General features: G+C 49.1%; 1 long non-coding RNA gene across 1 annotated transcript in view; it reads left to right on the top strand.

The window, feature by feature from the left end:
* Nucleotides 1-11,283: 11,283 nt before the first annotated feature.
* LOC118526969 (uncharacterized) overlaps nt 11,284-24,372 on the top strand; it is a 43,796-nt gene continuing 30,707 nt past the window's right edge. Inside the window, exon 1 of the long non-coding RNA XR_004912909.2 lies at nt 11,284-11,385. This is a non-coding gene — a long non-coding RNA (uncharacterized LOC118526969). The remainder of the gene's footprint in view (nt 11,386-24,372) is intronic.

The following is a 24,372-nucleotide window of genomic DNA, read 5'->3' as shown; positions in this document are numbered from 1 at the left end:
GCCAGAAGCAGCCGACAGAGGCCCCTCCCCCGCCATCTATCCTCCCGAAGATCGCCTCGGATTCACTTCTCCCCACGTCCTACCTTCCAGAAAGTGGTCGCTTTTCTGTTCAGAGAGTTGCTGCTCTTCTTTTCTTCGATCTCCTGTTGAGTTTGTAGGTGTTCAGAATGGTTTGATCCCTATCTAGCTGAATTCCTGAGACCAGACAAAACCCAGGTCTCCTACTCCTCCGCCATCTTGCTCCAAGAGCTGCTATTTGGTTTCTGATAAATACCCTATCAAAGGAAAAAAAATTTCCTTTTATACTTTGTTTATTGAAAGCTTTTTAAAAAAATCAGGAATGGATATTGAAATTATTAAATTCCTGGTTAGTGTACTCATGGGCATAACCAAATCTTCTCTCTTTTAGCCTATTAATGTTGTAAATAACACCAATAGATCTACTAATATTGAACCAGCCTTGCATTCTTATATTCTTGCATTGTATTGGTGTATAATTCTCTTCTTAGCCTACTAGATTCATTCTGCTAATATGTTATTCAGGATTTTTGTACTTTATAAAATAAAGTAAACGTTAGTCGCAGGTGTGTGTTTTGTCAAGTATTACAGAATGAGGTTGAGCAAGTTCTCTTGATTCTTGTGTTCTGAAATAGCTTAGGTAACATGGTTCCGTCCCAGACTCTCTGAGTGTTCTGGAGGAGGTAGTATACACTTTCCCACTTCACTCTCAGCTCTGACTTCTGTTGCAGCTGAAATGGTTCCATTTTTGGATTGTCTTTCTCCCCCATATGGGCTGTCTCTGTTCTGCTTTCTATTGCTTCTGATGTATGACACATTCTCTTTTCTGTACACCAGGCAGATGGATGTGTTACAAAATTGGCTGAAGATTTAAGAAGATTGAAGAGAGAGATGTCACAGCATCTCCCAGCAAATAACACAAAAGTAAACAGGAGACACCCTCTGTCCTCAAGATGCCTTTGGCCTTCCCTTGGAGGGCCCCCACAATGGTGCCTACACTCTCCCTCCCCCATAGACTGGCCACATCTTTCTTTTCTGGGACCCCTTCCCTCAGACCCCCCCAACTTCATTTCCCTAAATTAGGCAGGTGCATTTGGTTTCCCTCTCATCTCAGTAGAGGCCCTCATTTGCATATTCAGAGACCCGTTATGTGTTATGCTAAACAAGGGCCACCTTTTCCAGACCCTCATTCTTTAATGAACTTTTCAGGGCACAGAAAAAATATTTATTTCCTCACTATTTTGGATTGTGCCACCTAGCTTGGAAAGCAGAAGTGGCTATAGTCACTTTTGATTTTAATAACTCTTCCCTCTCCCCATTAGATGATATATCAGTCAAGTTTATCAGCTTCTCCAACTCTTGGGCTAGCTCACCCCAACAACAAATTCAAAGGCTGGGAGGTGGTGAGAGAGGAACACAGGGTGCATTCTTCCTGTGGTTTCCTGCTTGCCCTAACCTTCCCTATTTCACATTCACCTATTCTAATATCACTAGACATTTGATAGTCTCTTGTTGGTTCTCACAAATAATACTGCTGTGAACATTCTTGATACTTCTTTTGGTGAACATGTGGATGCCTTTTAATCAGGAATAGACCTGGGGATGGAACTTCTTGGTCATAGGGTGGGCATGTGTTCAGCTTTAGTAAGAACTACAAATCTATGTTCCAAAGTGGTTGTGCCAATCTACCCCCCACCCCACCAGTAGTGTAAAGGTGTGTCAATATTTTCAATGCATGGTATTTCTGTCATTTTCATTATAATCATTAGGAAAGGTTTGTGGTAGTAATTCAATGAGGTTTTAACTTGCATTTCTCTGATGATTAATGAAGTCAAGCATCTTTTCATGTGTTTACTGGCCATTGAGCTATTCTGTGTTTGAAGTTCTGTCCCAAGTCTTACCCATTTTTGCACTGAGTGCTGTGTCTGTTGCTTATTGCTTTATAATTTTTTTTTTTTCTATTTTGGATATGGGTCATTTGACAGATGTACATATTGTGGATATCCTCTCTTACTCGGTGGCTTGCATTTTCTGTCTCTTGATGTTGCCTTCTGATGGACAGAAAGTCTTTTTTTTTAACGTGGTCCAAGTTGCCAATTATGTTCTTTATGTTGGAAGCATTTCTGTGTAATTGTCCAAGCCACCTTTGCCTGTCCCTAGGTAATGAGGTTATTCTCTTAGATTCTCCTTTTCCCAGATATTCACAAAGCTCATTTTCATTCATGTCTCTGTTCAAATGTCACCTCCTCAGAGAGGTCTTTCCAGACCACCTTATTTAAAATGATAATCCCCCATCATGCACCGTTCCCTTACTCCATTTTTAACAAAAGATTTTATTTATTTGTCAAAGAGAGACAGAGAGAGCATAAGCAGTGGGAGCGGCAGGCAGAGGGAGAAGCAGGCTCCCTGCAGAGCAAGGAGCCTGATGCGGGACTTGATCCCAGAACCCTGAGATCATGACCTGAGCTGAAGGCAGGCGCTTAACCAACTGAGACACCCAGGTGTCCCCCCTTACTCCATTTTAATCTTCTTCAAGGGACTGATCACAATTGACTTTATAATACATTTTGAGCTATTATTTATTTGTTAGTTTATTCTGTCCTCCACCCTAAATGTCAGGAGAGACTAAATGAAGGCAGGGACTTTTTTTGTTGTTCATTGCTTTATCCTCGGTGCCTAGAACAGTGTCTGGCACACATTAAATGCTCACTATATATTTACTATATTAATGGGTAAATGATCTCATTTAGTCCTTATCATTGCCTTGTGAAGAAAGGCTTATCATTGGTCCTTTTGACTAATGATGCTGTGTATCTTTCAGATGCTTATTTGCATGCCCCTCTTTAAAATGCAAAATCTTATCAGTCACTTACACTTTAGTATAAATAAATAATTTTTACAGTGCTTTTCCTTGGTGAAAAGCAAGTGAGGATACTGAGGCTCAGAAATTCCAGCTCAAAAATATTTTTGGAGACTGCTTTTTTGTGCCAAGCTCTGGCTTTAATCTGGAGGTACAGAGATAAATAAAACTGGCTTTTTGCAGCCATTTTGAGGGGAAATGGCAGAGTCAAGCATGGAACTCAAGACTATCTGGTTCTAAAACCCTCATTCTGTCTTTTTGGATGTGCAGGGACATAGAAAGAGGGGTAGTGAGACTTTTCTGGGTGGGAGAATCTTGAGTGTATTTGCAGGTTGTGAGGTAGTGGAGGGGAGAGAGAGTAAAGAAAGGCTATATCATCACTAGGCAGCCAAGCTCCTCCTCTGGGTGCCTCCTTGGTCTTCCTCTACTCCCAGGCCTTAAGAGGCCAATGCTCTCAGCTGTGTACAGGCTAATCACACCTTCTGGAAGCGAAATCCCAGCAAATCTGTCCTTTGTCCCATAATTATCCCTTCTCGTCATCTTTTCTCTAATAAACCTCCCTTTCCTGCTGAAGCCTCCCCTTCAGAGAAAGGGTAGGCAAAAACTTATTTATACTAAAGTGTAAACAACTAGTTAGATAATGTTTTATTGTTCTTAACAAGGATTTGCATTTCCCAAAAGAGATTCAAAATGCACAATACTCTAATTGAAGGGATGACTTGATAATGATATGAATTCTGTCACGGATAAGATATGTGGGAGGGGGACAGAGAACATCTTCTATATTCAAAGCATGAAGGAACCAACTCTTGCTATACCTAATTATATCCAGTCTCCATATTAGCAGAACATTTTCTAGTTTACAATTTGCTGTGGATATATTTTCCCTACTGCCAGGAGAGTGGACAAGGAGGGACAGCTGAACCCTCATTTCCTCTCTTAGGGGTTCCTATTCACAGGTGTTCAGTAAGCAATGCTGGTGAGCCCTACTAGGTGTGCAACGAAGAGAGAGTTCAGCCCCTCTTGTTCTCTCCTAGGTAATGGCATCTTCTGCAAATCTGAGTTTGGCTGTATGATTCTGGGATGATGGAAGTGAGGGGAGAAGGGACACTGGATGTTAAGGTAACCCTGTGGGGTCTGGGTAAGGATGATGCTTGTCTGTGGGAAGCCAGGGCCAGCTATCTGGGTTTAAACAAGGAGACAATTTTACAGACTAACTCCCTAGCCCCTGCTGGCCTGTCCTGAGAAACAGCATGACCTGTCCCCACCCTTGGTCTGCACAGATAGTCTTGGCCAAGCCTGGCCTCTCCCAGGGCTTCTGTCCCCCTGTCTGTGTGCATTGTGTGCTTGGGATCAGTGATCTCTGTGCTTGGAGCCAGGACTGAGGGGGCCTGTCCTTCTACTGGGGGATCCGGCTGTCCCACCAGAAATCTGGTCACCTGGGAGATAAGGGTTTGGGCTGGGAGTGGTTAAGACCGTAATACAGGGGAAAGCTCAGGGTCTGAGAGGCAGGTGGATATGGGCTCAAATCCCTGCTGTGACTCATGCGAACTGAATTGCCCTGTTACTTCACCTCCCCAATTCTTCATCTGTAAAAGGGGACTATGGTGCCCACTGATGTATTGAACAGAACTGGGTGGGGGGAGGTGGTCTATGGTGATCCCAGTTTGAGGGGAAGGGGATGTTTACAATTGAAAACCTGTCTGTGTTGTTTCCCTGCTTGAAAACCCTTCCCAGTGCTCCCAGACCAGACCCCTCACTTGGACCCACAGGCTCCACATGGCCTGCCCCTGCCAACCCCTTCTCCTTTCTTTCCATGCCAGCCTCTGTGACCTCCACTGGGTTCCTGAGTACCTGCCCTTCTCGCAACTTGAGAGCTTCTCCCCTTTCGCTCTCCTCAGCCAACTCTTATCCATCTTTTGGGTCAAAGAGATTTCCTCAAAGAGGCCTTTCCCCCATGTAAATGAGTCCCCCTGTTATAATGATTTCTCAGAGCACCATTGTATTGGGGCTGCTGTGGCTGCCTAAGAGAAAGCTTTCTTTCTCTCTCAGAAATGAGGCCTAGAGGTGAGCAGCTCTGGACTTCTGTGGTGGCTCCACAATTCTCAGGAAATTGGGCTTCTTCTGGCTTGTTCCATGGTTCTTGACGTATAGCAGACCCCTCATAGACCAAGGAGGCTGCTCCAGCACCGGCCATCACACACCCCCTTTCCAATGAGAACAAGGGAGAAAGAGCAAAGGGAGGTTCATCTCTCCAACCACAAGACACAAGAATCCTAAGGAATTCACACACTTCTGTGCACACCCCCCCGGTAAGAACATCATCATGTGGCCACACACAGCTGCAGAGGCTGGGGAACGTATCACGATGGCCATGTACCCAGTGGAGAAAGGAGAGAACATGTGTTGGGGCTCAGAAACAATGTGTGCCAAGACCCTATTCTTTCCCTGCACAGCTCGAATCATTTGCTCATTTAGTGGTGACCTGATGAACCCATAACTTCTCCCCCAAGTGGAAGTCTTCTGGAGAACAGGGGAGCCCTGCCTTGCTCACCTTTGAGCCCCCATGCCTCACACACTGTCTGGCAGATGGTAGGTAGCACACCGGAAAGATTTGTTGAACAGGTGAATAAAACTCATCATGGACTCCCTCCCTTTGTTCTCCTCTGGTAAAGCCTTTGTGAGAGAAAGCACCTTCCCCCACATTCAACATCTTTTATGATCTCCAGAGAAGGCCTCTGGGGGCTCTCCCTCTGGGGGCTTCCCTCGTTCCAGGCTGCTCAGTGATTGGGCGCCGAGGCCCAGACCCCGCCCCCCCCCCCCCCCCCCGCCGCGCAGGATTCTACAACAGGCGTTTGAAGTGCAGATGTTGGCATAGGGGAGGGCAGGTTTGAATTGGAGCGGACAGATTCTGGCGTGGAGGCACCGGCCCGGTCCCCAGAACACCGGCAGCCTCATTGGCAGTGCTGTACATCAGGGGTTCTCAAGTACAGCTCGGCCCGTGAATCACCTGGGACCTTGTTAAAAATACAAAACTTCTGAGTCAGTAGGTTTGGGTGATATATTTGGTTGCAAGTGACAGAAAGCCAACTCGCGTAGGCAAAGGGGGAATTGACGGTGAGGGCACAGGGGCTTGTCCTGTAACTGCAGGAAGGCTGCGGGGCAGCCCTCATACCTGCCCACGGCTTCCGCCATCTGCGGGGAGTGACGTGCTCTCCGCGGGGACTGGGTGCGTCCCAGCAGCTGTGGCTATGGCGTCGGGTTCTGAGACCGGCTGGGTGGGTGTTGAGAGTGCGCCCCCGAGGACTGGGTGGGTCCAGAGAAGGCACTGCTAGAGTCTACTGGTATTTACCATGCAGAAGCAAGAGACCAACACTTCCCAGCTGGCCTCAAGTGCAGCCCCTGGCCGCTTCCCCAGGAAAAGCCCCCCTTGCTCTTTGGGGGTCCTACAGAGGGAAGGGATCTCTGGAAACCTTTATGAGGGCTGGTTCAGGCATAGGCCTCCCTGTGAGTCATCAAGCAACAGGGGATGCATTCTCTTCAGATTCAGCAGCATGGGGGTCCTGGGGGTGGTGGGCTTCTTGCTGGCCGGCTGTGGTGGTGGTGGGGGCAGGTCTCTGGTGGGGGAACACAGCAGCTCCTCAGGGCCATGGGGCTGGCCCAGAGCGGGCAGGACACCAACATCACCCCAGCCCAGTGCATCTATTGGAATCCCCTGCGATGCTTCTTAAAATGCTCATTCCAGGCCCACCCAGACCCACCAAACCATACTCTCCAGGGCCAGGCCCCAAGAGGCTGAACTTGAATCAAGTACTGCAGGGTGAAGATCCTCCTGCCCAACGGGAGAACTGTGATCTTGACCCTCCCTCTCCCAGAGCCCACCTCCTGAGCCCCAGTCTTTGGGGCCTTCTCTCTGTGACTCTGTGGGGAGGGCTTGCCCTTCTCTGTGCTGCAAGCTCCCAGCTGCCCCACTGAGGCCCTGGGCCCTGTGTGCCCCATCAGGACCTGCCGGGCCTGGGGCCTGCGGTTTGGTCTGGGCGCAGCCTCCCCAGGCCCCTAAGGCATGCACATTTGCAGATTGGGCCTGCTCTCCTCAGCCCTGGGGAGGAGCTACCAGCAGCCCCAACCAAAGCGCCCCCTGCGGGTGGATTGGGCTCCTGCACCGAGTAGTTGTGCAGTTAACTGTGTGGTGGGGCAACGCAAGGGCTCACCACCAATTTAGCTCAGGGAGGCTTTATTTGGCCCCCACAGAATGCTTTACAGATGGAATTGGTGACCAATATGTAACACTCAAAGATTTGGTATTAAAAAAATCCCTATTTCTGGCTCCTTCTGAAAACTTGGCAGAGTTGGCAGTGCTGGGCCATGTGGTAGACAGGCCCCTAACCTCCACCATCCTGGCCCGCCGCCCCGCCTTCCCACCTTGCTTCTCATGCCCTCTGCTGCCGGCCCTGGTAGGCCTCTGAGCCTGTGGAGCCCAGCCGTTTCCAGCTACGTTTCTGTCTTATGGTTATTGCTTATGGTTATTGTGCTAGTTTTAATCAGAGCTCGTTACACATATATGTTCTTGATGCCTCACTCTGTGATCTCTCTGGGTCATTTACCCATTTGATAGATGGGGAAACTGAGGCTCGGTTAAATAACTGGCCCATAGTGGTCCACTGGTCAGTGGCCAACTGGTGTTTGATCTAGATTTGTCTGTAGTGCTCCCTTCGAGGGGACCCCAGCTCTGCCCCCTGACTTCTGACCGCAGCATCCTTACTTCTCTGGTCCCTTCTTCTGGCCTTGTGGTTGACAACCCTCCTGCGTCTGTGCTCGTGCCACATGTTGAGGGCCATGGGGTCTTGGGCCAGGTGAGGAAGGGAGCAGGGGCCTGAGCAGAGGTGAGGGGGTCAAGTGTTGGATAAAGGGCACAAGGGCAGAGCTGCTGGCCGAGGCATCCTCCCTCACACCCTCCCTCCCTCCCTCCCCCCTTCCCCCTCTAGGTGACTGCTGAGGGAGCTCATGTGCTTACCCCCAATCTTTACCCCTAAGGGAGAATTCCTGGGACCCTCCTCAGAGTCCCCCTGTGTGGCCTGCAGGGGCCCCCACCATGTGCTTTGAGGGGTGTTTTTGGGACCCTCCTCCCTACGGTCTGCCAGAGTGTCTAGAATTCCACCATCAGCATCTATAGCAAACTCCTGGTCACTTTTAGGAAGGTGTACCGGAGCCAGGGAGGGGCAGGGAAGACACTGACAGGGGTGTGTCCCATCCCTGGCCCCAGGCCAGGTTGTGAGGCAGCATTGACAAAGATGAGAGGGGCAGAGGGTGCGTGGGAGCCAGTGGGGCTGAGGCTGAGGTGAGGAGGCCGATCAGGAGACAAGCAGGAACAGAGGAGAGGGAGAGAGGAGGGTGGACATGCTGTGAGGGATGGGGTGGGGGCAGGCCACTGTGCTTAGGACCTAGCGCTTCCAGCACCTTCTTCAGCCTCCACCACTGTCCTCCTGGCCCCTCTTTTCCTTCTGTCCCTGGGCCCCTCTTTTCTCTCTCTTTCTACCCCTGCCCCCACCCAGCCCTGCCTCTCTGTCTCCTTTCTGCCTCCTTCCCATCTCACAGGGGTCCCCCTTTTCTCTCTGTCTCTCTGGACCCATCTCTTCCTACATCTGTTTCTCTCGCTCTGTCCCTCTGAGAGTCTGTCTGTCTGTCTCTGTCTCATTCTGCCTGTAAGCTCGGGTATCTCTGGTTTCCGTGCTGTCAGGGGGTCTTTGTCTCTTTGTGCTGGGTCTTTCTCCTTGTCTCTCTCTGTTTCTGTCCCTCTCTGTCCATCTCTGTCTCTCTATGTCCATGTCTTCCCTGGGTGTCTGTCTGTGTGTCTGTCCGACAGTGGGTCTCAGGCAACTGAAAACACCCCCTGTGTCCCATTTGATGTGCGGTTGTGAGATTCCCTTTGAATATTGCAGGAGCGAGTTGATGGTTGCCAAGGGAACAGGTCAGGAGAAATGGGGGGATCGAGGGGGGGACTAGGAGCCAGGCGGGGGATGCGGGCATGCTTTTCTGTTTTCATCTTCTTTGGCTCTTTCCTCTTCCAAAGCATAAAAAAGGGGCGACAATTTAAAATGATTTTTCAAGAATCAACACGACAGAAATAATGGGTCCTAATTGTGTTGGACTAAAAGGCAGGCGGGGAGGGTGCAGCTCCCCCTTCTGTGCCTGGAGGGAGTTAATGGCCAGATTCTAGGAGTGGGAGATTAGAGGGCCTGGAGCCATTTGCCAGGCACTGGGGCCTGGCAGCACCGTGGTTCCAGCTGCTTAGCCCTCGGGGAGGTTTCAGTCCCCCCTCCGCTTAGAGCATCAGAGCCAGGCACAAGATGAGTCTTTGTGGCTGCACATAGGACATCAGGGCTCCTGCCTGCCTTTTTAGCTGGGGCTGGGGGCCCAGGGCTAGAGGTGGGCAGAAGAGGCCAAGCTCTGGCCATTCAAGACCCGGCACACAGCCCAGGGCTCTCCAGGCAGCCTCACCAAAGCATCCCTCCGCTCCCCTCTGGCCCAGCCCCGATTTGGTTGTCATGGGGATCAATAGAGATGATGCCTGAGCAGCGCCCAGCACACCAGCCCCTGCTGCCAGTAGCTAGGCCGGGAATCCTGCGAGTTTGGACTAGACTTGACCATCTGCTTCTGGGGTCATCATTGTCGTTGTATGAACATTTGCTTTCTCGTACACCGTAAGCAAGACTCGGACTTGTGCAGGGATACGGATATGTGGTTAGCAATAAAAGCAATTACTTAGTAGCTATCCTAACAAGGAGGCATTACTAACTAGAGTACTTTTCTAAACTCTTTATATGCCTTTTATCCATTTAGTCTGCACAGCAAACCTTTGAGGTAAGTACTGTTATTAATCCTATCTTATAGATGAAGACGTTAAGAAATTCAGCAACTCCAATACGGTATTAGAAGTGCAGTGATTGAGGGAACTACAGGAGGCCAGCGATAAAGAGACGGAACCCGCCCCCCCCCCAAGATGGAAGGGAGAGCAGGGAAGGTTCCCCACTGGGCCTCTGAGCTGAGCAGGCATTACAGGGTGGATGGTGAGTGAATGGGCTCGGAGGGGAGGGCGCGCCAGGCTGCAGAACGGTGTGAGAGCAGAGGTGGAGGCAGGCCCATGGCAGATGAGCACTCACCTCCTCCCACCACAGTTCAGAGCTCACCATGTTAGAGATTCTGCCCTAGCCATCTGCTTCCATAAAGCCTGCAGGGAAGCCAGCTCATTTCAGGAGCCCAAGTAGGTGTTTACAAATGGCTTCTCTAGGCAACCATCCCACCCTCCCTCCTCTTCCTCTGCACCCTGAGACTTTTCCTTGGCCCCTCTTTCCCCATTTGCTTTGACCCCATATCTCCCTATCGTCTTGCCCAAGCCTGGCCCATGGTGGTGTCAGTGCAGGTAGGGGCAGGGGAGGGTAGGCTTGGATGGTGGGACAATGTCACTGCCATGTCTGGAGTCTTTGTCTGGCCCCATGTGATCTCTTCTTCCCAAGGTGGAAGCCACTCTCCCCTCATCAAGCCCTGGTCCCTAGGGGTTCCAAGTGCCAGTTGATGCTGCCCATGGGTCTCAGGTCTGTTTCCCATGATACACAGGGATCTGTGGAGGGCTGGGTCACCACCAAGTCGGTGTGAAGCGAGATGTGGTTGTGGCCCTGAAGAGCTCACTGTCAGAAGCAGGAGAGAATCAGGGCCGGAGACAAGAGTGGGAGAAATGTATGGGCCAGGGCTAAGCCATCTCTGAAGGCTGCGGCTGGGTGGAAGGGAGAGGGTGGGCCATGGTGTCGGGAGAGCTCCATCCACTGAAGAGGTGTGTGGCCTGTGGGGTGGCCTTGAAAGGTGGACAGGAGGGAGCTGACCAATTCCTGAGGACCTTTAGCAACTAAGACCTGGACCCCTGGTTCCTGGAATAATGTGATTAGGACTGATGCCGCTAATGGCTTCTGGGGGCATCTGGAGGCCCCCTACCCTGGGGTCTGGGGTGCTGGCCTGTGTTGTAGAAGACACTCCTGCAGAGATTTATGTATTCTAGAGTGACAGAACTGTTACGTCTCCATCCACCATGACCACACAAGGAATAACCTTGTAATAACCACGTTTTCTAGTTTCTGTGTCTGATGCTCTGACCTCTGGGCCTTGTTGGCCCCAGAGGGACCGCCCTGCCCAGGGGTTAGGCAATTCCTAGAGAGGTCAAATGAGTCCCCTGCTGGCGCACCTTTCATCTGCAAACCAACCAATCCAGAGCGCACCCTCTACTGCCTCTACTGAGCTCTGACCCATGGAGCCGCTGAGTCCCCTGCCCTAATCACCCCAGGGGGATGCACCAGACAACCAGAGACAGCAGTTATGCCCCTGACCCCGCTGAAATGATTTAAACCAGCCAGTCCTCAGCTTGTTTGCCCCTGCCTCGCCTTTCCTTCCTGAGGAAACCGCCCCTGATCATGGCTGATTATGATGCTTCTCTGCGTGGCTCCTGTTTCTAGGGATCTGTGAGTATAACCAGTTCTCTTTCTAACTGCGGTCATCTGATGTGGTGGCCTCATGAAACCTGAATAATAATAAAACTTCCATTTTCAAACGGAGGCAGTGTGCTGGCCCTTCTCCATGCACCTGCCCACCGTGTCCTCCTTCTTCACCTGCTCTGTGCCCTGGGAGCCTGTCCCTGTGGATGGATGGCCCCTGCAGGCCAGATGCACCAGCAGGACACTAAGGGAGAGTGCATGGGGGCGTTTCTTCCCTGTCTCCCCCAATCCCACGGGGCGGTGGGTTCCCGGAGCTCCTCCGCAAAGGCCACAGCTCCTATTTGGCACCCTTCTCCCGTTTGGGCCCTTTCTCTGAATTCTAGAATTTGCTTTCTCCACTTGGCCCTCAAGCCTCTACATGGCTTACTCAAGTGCTTCGCCACTGTTCCCTGCTTGACCCTGCTCACACTTTGTCAGTCATCCCTCGTGAGACACTCTTCAGCCGGTGGGCGGGAGCTGAATGACCTGCGTGACTGGGGCTGGTCAGGAGTGGGTCTCTGCCTTCCTCCCCAGATGGCTGTTCCATTGATATGTCAACTAAGCTATCTCAGGGCCAACCACAAAAATGATAAATCAGACAGATCAGATGGGAGAACATAGACACCCCCATTCACCTTCTTCAGCTAGTTTTTTTCTTTTTAGAGTGCGATATAATTGAGACTGTTTCTCAAAATATATTCATTCTTACCCCACCTCCACAGTTTTTGCTGTATCTGCATACCACCTGTATGATTATTTCTCTAATAATTTCCTTTCGCTCAGCTTACTTTCTGAAAAAGTCAGGTGTATATAATTTACATAATTGGAGATAGAATTTACATACAGTAAAATTTAGCCTTTTTAACTGTGCAGTTCAGTAAGTTTTGACAAATGCGTCCAGTCATGTAACTACCAACACCATCAAGATACAGAACAGTGTTCTCACCCCCGAATGTCCCCGCATCCTTCTGTCATCAGCACTGTCTCCCACCCCCAGCCCTTGGCAGCCACTAATCTGACTCCTGTTCCTATGATTTTACCTTTTCCAGAATGTCATATCAATGGAATCATATAGTATGTGGCCTTTTGTGTTTGGCTTCTTCCACTTAGTAAATTGTTACCTTTTTTTTTTTAATTAAGCTTAAACCAAAAACTAAAATTTATTCACTTTACTGTCCAACATTCATTTTTTTTTGAAGATTTTTTTTATTTATTTGACAGAAAGAAAGACACAGTGAGAGAGGGAACACAAGCAGGGGGAGTGGGAGAGGGAGAAGCAGGCTTCCTGTGGAGCAGGGAGGCCGAAGCGGGACTTGATCCCAGGACCCCGGGATTATGACCTGAGCTGAAGGCATACTCTTAACCGGCTGAGCCACCCAGCACCCCAACATTCATGTTTTTACATACTGTGTTTGGGTGCAGTAATTGAACAAAATCAGTGGCCTTAATCATATTTTAGAGTTTTTTTAAAAGTCGGGTTTACCGAGGTCTAATTTCCATAGAGTAAATTTGCCCCTTTGAGCACGTGGTTCTAGGGGTTTCGACGAGTACCTACATTTGTACAACCAGCATCACAATGAAGATACAGAACAGTGCCATCACCCCCAAAAACTTCCTCTGTTCTCGTTCATCACTTTCCCTACCCCCAGCCCCTGCAGCCTGTATCCCTGGCTTGTATCCCTGTAGCTTTGTCTTTGCCAGAATTTCATATAAACGGACTGATGCAATAAATATAGCCTTTTAGGTCTGGCTTCTTTCACTGGGCATGTTTTTGAGATCCATCCACAGCATTGCATGTATTAATGTTTTATTCCTTTTTATTGCTGAGTAGTCTTCTACTGCATGGATGTGCCACTGTTTTTTTTTTTTTTTAAGATTTTTTATTTATTCATTTGAGACACAGAGATACAGAGAGAGAGAGAGCATGAGCAGGGGGAGAGGCGAAGGAGAGGGAGAAGCAGGCTCCCCGCTGAGCCAGGAGCCTGACGTGGGGCTTGATTCCAGGACCCTGGGATCATGACCTGAGCCGAAGGCAGAAGCTTAACCATCTGAGCCACCCAGGCGCCCCGTGCCACTGTTTCTTGATTCAGCCCTCAGCTGATGGACATTTGGGTCGCTTCCAGTGTGAACCTATGATGATTAAAGCTGCTGTAAACTGTGCATGCATAGGTCTTTGACCATATGTGTTCATTTCTCTCACCCAGGAGTGGAATTGCTAGGTAGTTAAGGTAAATGTATGTGTAACCTTATAAGAAGTGGCCACATTCTTTCCCAGTGAGGCTGTGCTAGTTTGCATCTCCACCTGCACCTTGTGAGAGTTCCAGTTGCTCTGTGTTTTTTATCAGCACTTGCTATTGGGCGCTTTTACATTTTAGCCAAAATGTAACATACTTTAGATGTGAAGCCGTAGCTCGCTCACTGTGGTTTTAATTTGCATTTCGCTAATGACTAATGATGTTGTGCATCATCTCAGATGCTTATTTGCCATCTGTATCCTTTTTTGGTGAAGTATCTGTTTAGATCTTTTGCCCGTGTTGGGGGGGGGGTGGTTTGTTTGTTTTCTTATTATTGAGTTGGAAGACTTCATTTTCTATTCTAGATTTTAGCCTTTTGCCAGATATATGTTCAGCAAATGTATTTTCACAGTCCTTGGCTGCTTGTTCGTTCCCTCAACAGTAGCTTTCAAAGAGCAAGAATATTTAATTTTGATGAAGTCCTCAACTCACTTTTAAAACTTAAAAATGCCTTACAGCTTTAAATGGAAAACCCACATTACTTGCCACAAATCTGTATATTAGAAATGCTTTTGGCAGAAAGTAACAGAAAACCTAACTGTCAGGGGTTTCAGGCATTATCTTAACAAACAGGCGATTATTCCACAGAATAAGAACCCTCAAAAAGGCAGCCCGCCAGGATCCCAGGCTCTCCCCATCTCTGTAGCACAGTGACCTTTGCCCTCAATCTTGCTGCCTTGTATCACCAGATAGCTGCCTGGTTCTGGGCATAAGGCCCGTCTGGGGTTCAGAGCAGAAAGAAGAGCAAGGGGCTGACAGAACAGAGCTGGGACTGGTGTGAGGCAAGAGAAGTGTGCACATTTAAGGAGGAGTGTGTTGTCAGATGCTGCAGTGCCCTTGTGTGGTCCTGAGAGCCTGGGCCTCCTTAAGTCTGGCACACGGGGCACCTCTCCGGCCTCATCCAGTGCCAGGCCTGCTGCAGAGCTGGAAATTCTCCTGTCCTTCTTTTATGGTATGACCTAATATCTGTCCCAGAAGCTCCCTCAGTGGACGTCTGCTTATGTCTCATGGTCATAGTTCAGGCCTGTCTCATGGCCATTCCTGATGGCAAAGGAGTCTGGGAGAGGGGTATCCTTGAGTGTTGCAGGGAAAAGTAAAGAAAGTACACGTTTATGTTTATTTAGGATGAAAACAAGTTGTGTGTGTCAAAAGAACAGACCTCAGGTGCTGTTTGAAGCCAGCCAGTTTTGCTTACTTACCATACCATGTCTGGCCCCAGATGCCTAAAGCCAGGCACATTATAGAATTACAGAAGTCACAGAATAGCTGAAACAGTCTTAGAAAAGAACGAAGTTGGAGGAATGCAATGATCGATTTCAAAACGTACCGCAAAGCTAGAGCAATGAAAACTATTTGGTACTGACATAGGCCAATGGACTAGAACTGAGAGTCCAGAAATAACTTAGGGTCCATCGATTTTTTGACAAGAGGGCCAAGTCTACTCAGTGCAGAAACAATAGTTCTTTCTTTCCTTCCTTCTTTCTTCTTTCTTTCTTTCTTTCTTTCTTTCTTTCTTTCTTTCTTTCTTTCTTTCTTTCTTTTCTTTCTTTCTTTCTTCTTTTTCTTTCTTTCTTCCTTCCTTCCTTTTTCTTTCTTTCTTCTTTCTTTCTTTCTTTCTTTCTTTCTTTCTTCTTTTTCTTTCTTTCTTCCTTCCTTCCTTTTTCTTTCTTTCTTCTTTCTTTCTTCTTTCTTTCTTTCTTTTTCTTTCTTTCTCTCTTTCTTTCTTTCTTTCTTTCTTTCTTTCTTTCTTTCTTTCTTTCTTTCTTCTTCCTTCCTTCCTTCCTTCCTTCCTTCCCTCCTTCCTTCCTTTCTTTCTTTTAGAGAGAGAGGGAACACTCATGAATGGGGGGGAGGAGGGGCAGAGAGAGAGAATTTCAGGCAAGCTCCACGCTCAGCTTGGAGCCCAATGCCGGACTCGATCTCACGACCCTGAGATCATGACTGAGCCACCCAGGTGCTCCAAGAATAGTCTTTTCAGATAATGGTGTTGGGACAAATGAAGAGTTGCACACAAAAGAATGAATTTGGTCCCCTACTCACACCATATACAAAACTAAACTCGAGATGGATCAAAGACCTAAATGGGAGAGCTAAAACTATGAAGCTCTTAGAAGGAAAATAGGAGAAAATCTGCATGAGTTTGGGTTTGGCAATGCTTTCTTAGATGGGACACCAAAAACACATGCAACCAAAAAAAAAAAAAATAGATAAATTGGACTTCATCAAAGGTAAAAACTTTTGTGCATCAAAGGACACTATCAAGAAAGTCAAAGACAGCCCACAGAATGGAGAAAATATTTTCAAATCATGTATCTGATAAGGGTCTAGTACCCAGAATATATAAAGAACTCTTACAATTCAATAATAAAAACATGAATAGCTTGATTTAAAATTGGACAAAGTATTTGTGTAGACATTTCTCCAAGGAAGTTATACAAAAGGCTAATAAGCACATGAAAAGATGCTCAGTGTCATTAGCGGGTAGGGAAATGTAAATCAAAATCACAAGGAGACATGACTTCACACCCACAAGGAGGGCTACAATAAGAAAAGAAAAGGGGAGGGGGATAACAGATATTGGCAAAGATATGGGGAAATTAGAACCCTGGTACATTTCTGGTGGGAATACAAAATGGTGCGGCCACTATGGAAAACAGTTTGGTGATTCCTCAAAAAATGAAACACAGAATTAGCATTTGACCCAGCAATTCTGTTCCCGGCTATATACCCAAGAGAATTGAAATTATATGTTCATAGCAAAGACATTCATATAATAGCCCCAAAGTGGAAACAGTCCAAGTGTCCATCAGCTGATGAATGGACAAATAAAATGTGGCATATCCATATAATGGAATATTATTCAACCATAAAAAAGAATGGAACTGACACAGGCTACAATATGGAAGAATCCTGAAAACATTATGCTCAGTGAAAGAGGGCAGACACAAAAGGCCGTATATTGTATGATTCCATTTATATGAAGTGTCCAGAATAGGCAAATCCACAGAGACAGAAGTAGAATAGAGGTGACCAAGGTTATAAAAGGAGAGGGGAAATTGGGAATAGGTAGGGGTTTTGGGGGTGGTGATGAAAATGTTCTGGAATCAGACCGTGGTGATGGTTGCACAATGTTATTATACAAAGGGATCTACTAAGAACCACTAAAGGGTCCACCTGTAAATGGCAAATTTTGTTCTATGAATAATATCCTCATTTAAAATAATAATAAAAGAGAGAGTCACACAGCTGCAGAGGCTCCAGTTGGAAAGGTAAGGAGGGTGCATTCCATCTGAAAGAGTAGCATTTTCTTCCTCAGCAGAGAAGCCCCTGATGGTGCAAGGTCAGAAGGGAACAGAGGCAGAGGTAGCTCAGAGACCTGGGAGGGCAGGCACCTGCTGCCTTCAGAATACTGCAGAGGTCTGCTCTGGCCCTGGAGAGCTGCAGAGTCTCCGGCTCAGGGCCGGGATTCCCAGCCACTGAGGCAAACATCACCTGGGGATGTTCCAAACCAGCTTGGCATAGGCTGCTTTTGAAACATGTGCACGGAGGCTCGGAGACACCTGGGGTGCCAACTTCTGGGCCGCCGCCCCGAGAGACAGACAACCTGCCGTCTTGCTTCCCTCTGTTTGCACAGCCTGGCTTCATTAGTGGGGAGGTGATGATCTAATTCCCTCCAAACAAATGTTTGGGATGTGGAGTTTTCCTTCAACAATAAGCAGTGGCAGACGGTGAGAAATCTGCTTGCACCTTCTGGGGGTGGGGCGGGGGGAGCCACCCTGGCATGCTTGCCAGCATGGAGAGCTGTCTGTGTGGCCAAGGGCTTCCTGACATCCTGGGCCGGGACATGACTGGCTGGAGACGCAGAAAAGAAGATGATGCTGGTTCATCTGCATTGGGGTAAGCATGTGGTGGTCAGACTGGCAAAGGCTCCTCAAATGGGTCCCCACCAGCTTGGAGTCAGAGAGCCCTGAATTCCTGCACCCTGTACATGACTTGGGCAAGGCACTTAATCCACCCCTGGGAAGGGGAGGTTGAAACCCAGCTCCATGAGCAGATGTCCACTGAGGAGGGTGTTGGGGTCAGTGAAAGGGAGGGAGGAAGAAGAAGCAGGCTGAGGGGGACACCAAGCTCAGCCCCTAAGGCTGAGCCCCCAGAGCTGTCACTGGGTGAGGAGGTGGTCCAATCCTTGATGTACCTGCCTGGGTGCTTGTCCTGGGGTGGCAGTGTTTGCAGCTGAAGGAGACCCCTGGGGAGGCTGACCACTGAGGCCATTCTGTTCACTGCACTGTGGGATCTGGGAGAGTTTGTCCTTCACTCCTGAAGGGAGTTCTGGGCAGTGAGTCACGGCACCCACTCCTCTCTCCAAAATCAGATATTGAGCTTGGAAGACCCTAGGGAGGAGCTAAAGAAGGCTGGCATTTCTAATAAAGTCCTCTGGGAAAGAGGGCAAGGTCGGGGTGAGGAGGCAGGGAGAGGCAGGGAGGGCGCTTGCTCTGTAGGGCTACTCTGTACGGGTCTTCTGCTGAGCCTTTGCCCACCTTCTCAGCTGTCACAGGGGCTTTGTCATCTTGCCTGGCTGCCTCTGAGATATTTTACAAATGGGAAAGAGGACCCCAGGTCCGACCTGTCTCTGTGTTCCTGGTCCCCAGCATGGGGTTTGCCTGGCGTGGAGTGGGCACTTGAAATCTGTTAGTTGGAAGGAGGAAGGGTCACTGGTCCTCAGCGTGCCTTCACTGTGCAGCTCGGCGGCTGCATCCATCACTGTCACGTTTTCCTTAGCATTAATTTCCTCTTGCCAAATGCCCAATGACAGTAGGGTGTACCAGATGTGATACTTAGATCTACTTGTCTTCTTTTTTTAAATTACATTGTCCTTTCTTAATAAAGCCAATGAATAAAACGATTTTTGTCTTAGTAGAAATTAAGAGTTCAAAATGTATAGAAACACTATAGTGTCCTTTTTTTTTATGGGCTTCAAAGTCCAACTGCAATGTCACCCGCTCCGCGAGGCGGCCCCCCCATGTGCGCCCACAGGCTCCATGCACTCTGCACAGCCCGGGGACACCAGCACACCGCGCCACACTTGCCACCAGGAGCAGCAAACCCAGCCCGAATTCACGTGAGTGACAAAGGAAGGGATGGGGGCTCATGAACCAAAACATCTAGCGGGCTCCTGCAGAGATGGGATCCCAAAGCCTGAACAATAGCTCCGAGGTCTGTGCTATCACGGGCACGCTCCACGGCTGGGAGGGGCTCCCCTCCCGCAGCAGCTCCCCCATCGCTAAGGTCAGCAGAAGAAAGAGAATGTCGTTTTCCCCCAGAAGTTGAATATGACCTTGGCTCTTATTGAGCATGTGGCCTGAGCCCATGTCGTTCCCAGAAGAAAATCAGTTTCTTGTTCGTTTTTTTTTAACCGAAGGAAGGATGAACAGGCATGTGCTGAAAACATACAGATAGTCTCAAAAATAGATGTTAATACACCCACATTTTTATGCGGTTGAATTTCTGTTGGCCGAGGGCCAGCTTAAAGGCCACCATCTCCAGGAAGCCTTCCCGCCATCCTCTCCCACTCTCCCAGGCTCCCGGCATGGTGGTGGCCTGTCCTGTCCACCCACAGCAACATGGTTGTGGGCGGGAGGTCCCGGGGCCCCAGCCTCCGCTCGTCTCCTGCGGGACAGCCTGGCCCAGACAAAGAGCTGGTGCACGCCTTCCCAGTGTGCCAGCTGGACTGTCAGACCCACTCAGTGGCGGCCTTGGGCAGACGTGGGGCTTGGGTTGGAGCGGGGAGTCCGGGGCCAGGCTGGACACAGAGGGTGCACAGTGGGGGAGCATGCTGGCGGGGCAGACGGGGTTCTGGAACTGTCGCTCCCACAGCCCCTGCACGCTTCCCACCTCCCACTGCATCCCATTTCCCCCTGTAGCTCCTGTTTGCTCACATTCTATCCTTCCCAGCTAGTGGCTTCTCTGAAATTTCTCTTTGGAGAAGCTTAGGGGTGGCAAGGGGTGAGGGGGTGGGGGCTTCCAGGATGAGCCTTTTTTATTTAACTTGGATGTTTACTTGAGGAGGCTGGTGGGGGGATGTTGGAGATTACGGTAGGGCTATAACATTCGCAAACCTTGGTGCCACCAGGCAAACTTCTAGAAAGAGTTTCTGTATTCAGATAAATTCCATTGGTCACTCATTTATCACATATTTAACCCATGTCAGCCTGAATTATCCCCTCACAACCCCAAAACTGCTCCATCTAGGGCCATTTTTATCAGCTCCTAAATACTCATATATTCATGACTCTATTTCTGGATTCTCTATTCTCTTCCACTGATGTATCTGTTCATATTTTGAATACTTTTGTCAAGTTCAATTGAGGTTTTTTTTTTTTTTTTGGTCAAAAAATTCAAGTAGAATTTTGATTTAGAAAGGATTGACATCTTTACAACTTTGTCTTCCTATTGAATACAAAGATGTGACTCGCCAATTATCCTATCTTGTTTTATGTCTTTTAGTGGAGCTTTATAGTTTTCTTCACATAAGTCCTTCACATTTCTTAATTTTGTAAAGCACTTCATATTCAGTTGCTATTGAGCACGAGTTCTTTTCTTTCATTACATTTTTAGCTGTTTAAGTTTTCTATAAAAAAGGTATTGATCTTGATATGATAATTTTATAGCTGACTACCTTAGTGAATTCACTTACTGCTTCTAGTAACTTACACCTTCAGTCCATGATGCCATACTGCTGTTTTCAATGATAAATTTTTCTCCTCCTTTCCAATCTGTCTACACCTTCTTTTGTTCACTTGTTTAATTGCACTAAGTCCTGGGAAGAGTGGTAACTAAGTTACTATTCGCTCTAACAGAACTTAGTATTGAACTTCTCCCTTCCTCCTTCCTGCCAACGAGACCGGCACTGGGGGAGATGGGTTTCAGGCTGGCTGTTCTCCGCACGCTGCTCCTCATTCCTTTAAGGGATAGTTTTAGTTTATTGCCTGAGACACCTACTTCCAAATCTGCGCTGTCTGATGTGGTAGCTATTAGCCACATGTGGCTTTCTGTGTTTAAACAAAAGTGAATTTCAGTGAAATAAAAGTTCCTCATTTGCATCAGCCACATTTCAAGGGCTCAGTGGCCACACGTGGCTCGCGGCTCCTGCACTGGACAGGGCTGACGTGGCACATGTCTAGGCGGAATCCTGGGTTTATTTTTCCACTCCTGTCCACTGCGCTCTGCTCCTGCTCCTGGGAGAACAGTGGCCCGGTGCTTTTGCGGGAGGCAGCACCTGGCTCCTCCCTGTGCCTGGCTCAGTGCACCTGTCGCCGTGGAGGCAGTGGCTGGCTCTGCCTTCACCGTCAGGCACCCGAGGCCTGCTCCAGGTAGAGTCTTCGTGATCCCCCAAATCTCTCCTTAGCTCACTAATTCGCAGCTGTTAGAATTCACAGGCCTTCTCCATTCCTTTTATAATTTCAAGAAGAAAATCCCTTAGCGCTCTTGCCCAGACTATTTGGAGTGATATCAAAATTGCACCTGATTTGAATTTAGCTGCCAAGGCTCTAAGTTTTGTTGAGGCGAATACCCCTTTCCGCAGCTTCCTTCCCAGGTGGGGTGGAAGTTCGAGACCTAGTCTCCGGTGCAGCGCTCCGAGGAGCTCCCTGGGGAGGGCGGGAGAGGAGGCAGCCTCCCTGCAGGGCCAGGCCCTGGCTTTGCTGTCGCTTGGCGCTAGGGCACTAGCCTGCCCCTGTGCCGGACTCCAGCAGTGGCGGGCAGGAGGCAGAGGAGGAAAGCCGTCCTGGGTTCAGAAGAGGCTGGGAAGACAACAGAGAAGCCAGACGTGGACATGCAAACTGGTGCAGCCACTGTGGAAAACAGCATGGACGTTCCTCAAAAAAATTTAAAATAGAACTGCCATATGATCCAGCAGCAGTTCCACTCCTGGATATTTATCTGAAGGAAATGAAATCCTTATTTTGAAAAGATATCTGTACCCCCATTATTTACAGTTGTCAAGATATGGAAACAACCTAAATGTCCATCAGAGGATGTATGGGTAAGGAAGATGTGATTCATACACACATACACACACACAGAGGAATACTAGTTAGCCTTAAAAAAGAAGGACATCCCACCATTCACGACAACATGGATGGACCTAGAGGGTAATGTGCTAAGTGAGATAAGACAGAAAAAGACAAATACCATATGATTTCACTTATATGTAAAATCTAAAAACCAAACCAAACAAACAAAAAAGAGGAGAAACGGAATCATAAATACAGAGAACAAACTGGTGGTCGCCAGAGAGGAGAGGATGGGGACGGGCAGAAGGGGGGAAGGGGAGTGGGAGGGACAGGCGTCCAGTCATGGGATGAATCAGTCACGGGGATGAGGGGCACAGCACAGGGAACAGTCAGAGGTACTGTAACAGCGCTGATGCTCGCTTGTGGTGAGCACTATCGTAACACGTGTATCCCTGTACTTCATTAAAAGGAGAAAAAGAAAGAAATCTGCCAGACAGAGACCAAGCATGTGCCAAGGAGAGGGTGGGCGAAGGGAGCAAAAAGGCAGGCATGTTCATTTATTCATTTGACAAGTATTTATTGAGCACCTGCTGTGTGCAAGGCTCTTTTCCAGGTGCTGGGAGATAGTAGACAAAACCCCTGTTCTCATGGAACTTAGGTCGGTGAGGCAGTAAGTGAAGCCGACATCTGGAAATGGGAGTGCTGTGTGTGTGTGTGGGCGGGGAGGGGTTGTAATGTTAAGTAACATGGTCAGGTGACCTCACCACGGAGGTGATGCTTGATGGTGCAACAGGAGGTGGGGGAGCCCTGGGGGTATTCAGTGAGAGCATCTCTCTGAGACAGAGGGAACAGCAAGTGCAAAGGTCACGAGGTGGGGCTTGCCCAGCTTCTTCGAGAAACAGCGGGGTGGGGGTGGGGTCAGTGCAGGGCAGAGAGAAGGAGCAGGCTGTGAGGCCCGACCAGTCAGGGTCAGTCCTGGGCTTAACAGGGAGTGAGACAGGGGAGCAGAAGAGATCAGTAAGGAGTGGGGGCTTCCAGTCTGGTGGCCCCTGTGTCCCCCCATGTTGATGAGGCCCCCAGTGTTTGCTGGAGAGAGCCTTGGAGAGGCTGGGCTTGCAGAGTAGACTGATGTGTGCCTCTTGCTGACCACTCAGCTGGCAGATGGGAACCTGCAGGGCCCTGCGGACTAGCTCTCTTTCATGCCAAAGTTGGGCAGAGCAAGTCCCTCACGGGCATGTGGGGGGTCTCCCAACAGGAGACACCCTCACATGAGATGGCCGGGCCACAGGGAGGGTCCCGAGGCCACCAGAACTCTTCACGTGCACGTCTGGACGGTTGCGCAGCTACTTGCAGCCCTTGGTGCTTGACAGGAGACCATAGGGGAGGGAGACAGAGACAGAGATAAAAAAGAGAGATAGAGATAAAAGAGGTAGCAAGAGAGATAGCGAGAGAGGGCCCCGTGTCTCCTGCAGGGCTGCTGGCTATGCTCCTCTCCTTGGAGCAGTCTGCTTTCTCCCACCCTGCAGGTAGCGTCAGGGTGGGATGGAATTCTCCTAGGCTTTCTCTGGAACCTTGCCCTTCCCAAGACCAGAGCCTTTTTGGCACGTGGCTCAGAGGTGGGAAGGCCCTGCACTTGTCATCCTGGTAGGGAACAGGTCACATGCAGCACGTTTGCCTTCACAGTGACAATATCTTCTGGTCCTTTAGGTGGGTGGTCCCCTGCGAGGACCTCCTCCTGCCTCCCTTGCAGCGCGGGGCTGAGCAAGCATGGAAGGGCTGACGTCTGGCCCCTGCCGTGGGCATGGGGAGACAGAGGGACACTCTCTGTTGGGGCAGGGAGGCCGCTGCCCCAAGACCAGTGGGATGGACTTGGACTCCCAAAGGTGGGCTGCTGGGGACCCTGGCCGGAGGACTCTCCACCCCAGCCCTGCCCCAGCATCAGGAGCCCTCTGGACTTCAAAGTGTGAGTCAGGAGCAGGGACCCCCAGCCTCCTGACAAATGAGGCTGCTTTTGTTGGGAACTTCTTCCCTTAATGAGGGCCACAGGCTGGCGGGGTGAAAGGAAAAAGCCAGACCGGGTTTCTTTTCCCAATCCTACCCCTGACTCGTCATGCCAACTGGAGGGCTTCGCTGGGCCTTGGCTTCCTCATCGCATGATGGGACAGGGTGGCCCAGGGGACAGAGGTTTCCGCCCTCACCAATACCCAGCTCGAGCTCCCCTCTCTTGAAAGGCGGCGCTCCTGCTCTCTGCTCAGAGCACAGCCTGACTCCTGAGCGGGTGCCACCCCTGCGTCTCTCCTTCTGTTCCCCGACTTTTATTTTTTATTCCACATTCTCTCTTTGGTCTGACCAGACTGCACTAGCATCTCTATATTTTTAAACTTTCTGTGTAATTTTGTTTTCGATGTTTTTGCTTAAAAATAGCATTATCTTTGGATTTTATTTTGAGTTTTATCTTTTTAAAAGGGGCTTAACCACTTGGTCTTCTGGCACAGTTCTGTGCTTTCTGGCTTTTTGCCATTTTGACTTCACTTTCTTTGATTGGGAAGGTATACATCATGTGCTTAATTTTGCTGGTATACTTTTATTTTATTTAAAATGGATATATGTTGTAAAAATGGACCTCAAAACTAAATTTATAACTCTTGATTCCCCTCTGTGTAGAAAGA

Source organism: Halichoerus grypus, chromosome 1 (assembly GCF_964656455.1).
Source record: "Halichoerus grypus chromosome 1, mHalGry1.hap1.1, whole genome shotgun sequence".
NCBI lineage: Eukaryota > Metazoa > Chordata > Mammalia > Carnivora > Phocidae > Halichoerus > Halichoerus grypus.
The sequence above is the reverse complement of the archived record's forward strand: the minus strand, read 5'-3'. Positions and strand labels throughout refer to the sequence as shown.